Genomic DNA, 2128 nt, shown 5'->3' with positions numbered 1-2128 from the left:
TTTTGGTTCCCAGTTATTCATTGCTGATATATAGAAATACAATTGATTTTTGTGTGTTGACCTTGTATCTTGTGATGCAACTAAAGCAGTGTGTAGAGCAGTGTGTAGAGGGGCATTTATAGTACTAAATATCTGTGTTAGATGAAAGGTGTTGAATCAGTGACTTCCGCTTCCACTTTAAGAAATTAGAAAAAGAAGAGCAAATAAAAGTATAAGCAGAAGAAGGGAAATAATGAAGGTAGAGCAGAAATCTATGACATTGGAGAGAGAAAAATAATAGGGAAAATTTAACTAAACCAAAAGCTGAGTCTTTAAGAAGCTCAAAAAAAAAAAAAAATCATAAACCTCTAACTGGATCGATCGGCAGCAAAAGAAACAAATGGCCAGTGTCAGGAATGAGAGGTACAACCATTATAGATTCTGTAGTTATTAAAACAACAGAAAGAATACTATGAGCAACTTATAATGAATTGGACAATTTAGATGAACACAAATTCTTTGGGAGATCCAAATTATTTTAGTTCAATCAAGAAGAAATAGAAAACCTAAATAGCTCTACTTGTGAAAGAAATTGAATCTCACAAAGACTACTCTAGACCTAGATTACTTTAGTGGTAAATGCAACCACGTATTCAGGAAAGACATTAACACCGGTTCTACATAACCTCTTTCAGGAAATTAAAGAGGAAAGAATATTTTCCGCTCCATCAGTGAGGCCAACATTGCCCTGATCCCAAAACCATACGAAGACACTGGAAGAAGGGAAAATTAGATACCTATCCCTCAAAAATCTCAACACACAAATTCTTAAAATTATAGTAAGTTAAATCCAACAAGTTCTATAAAGAGGATAATACATCTTAACCAAATAGGGTTTATCCCAAGAATGCAAAGTAGGTTTAACATGTGAAAGTCAACTAATGTAATTTGCCATATTAATACAGGAGGAAGACCGTGTGATTAATAGATGCAGAAAGTGCATTTGACAATTCAACGCTAATTTGTGATAAAAGCTCTAAGCAAATTAGAATTTTTTTTGGTCTCATATTCAACTCTGCCTCTCCCATTAAGCTGAAGGTATGGCCAATAATATGACTTAAATTTAAGTATCTCAAAAAATAAATGAGTGAATGAATTATAACATGCAAATTAGAATCTAAAAGGAATTTCCTTGGTTTGATAAACCACATCTACAACAACAACAAAAAACTCCAGCAAACATCATGGTGACTGTCTTACTAATAGGTCCAATGCAAAGATGTCCACTCATTACTTCTGAACATTTTACTGGAGGTTCTAGCCAGTGCAATAGGACAGAAAAAAGGCAGGAGAGAGGAAGGATTACAACTATATTCAGAGACAACTTGTGCAAAATCTGGTAGTGTCTACCGGGATGAATATGTGAGTTTAGCATGGTTGTCGGATACAAAATTAATATAAAAAAAAATCACATGTATTTCTTTTTTTTAAGTTTAACATTTTAATTGGAAACAGTTCATATGCCCATCCAGTGGAAGCTCAGATAAGCAAAGTGCAATAAACAGAATGAAATATCACACAGAAGTCTCTGTATAATGGAATATTATGCAGCCATCAAAAGGAATGAAATCTTGCTATTTGCAATGACGTGGATGGAACTGGAGGGTATTATGCTGAGCGAAACAAGTCAATCAGAGACAGACAAGTATATGATCTCACTGATATGAGGAATTCTTAATCTCAGGAAACAGGGTTGCTGGAGTGGTGGGGGGTGGGAGGGATGGGGTGGCTGGGTGATAAGACATTGGGGAGGGTATGTGCTACGGTGAGCGCTGTGAATTGTGCAAGACTGTTGAATCACAGATCTGTACCTCTGAAACAATAATACATTATATGTTAAAAAAAAGGATAGCAGGAGGGGAAGAATGAAGGGGCGAAATCGGAGGGGGAGACGAACCATGAGAGACTATGGACTCTAAGAAACAAACTGAGGGTTCTAGAGGGGAGGCGGGTGGGGGGGATGGGTTAGCCCGGTGATGGGTATTGAAGAGGGCACGTACTGAATGGAGCACTGGGTGTTATACGCAAACAATGAATCATGGAGCACTACATCAAAAACTCAAGGTGTAATGTATGGTGATTAACATAA

The sequence above is a fragment of the Eumetopias jubatus genome, unplaced genomic scaffold (assembly GCF_037043125.1).
Source record: "Eumetopias jubatus isolate StellerSeaLion01/CBP00866 unplaced genomic scaffold, mEumJub1_p1.0 scaffold_13, whole genome shotgun sequence".
Lineage (NCBI taxonomy): Eukaryota > Metazoa > Chordata > Mammalia > Carnivora > Otariidae > Eumetopias > Eumetopias jubatus.
This window is presented reverse-complemented; position numbering follows the sequence as displayed.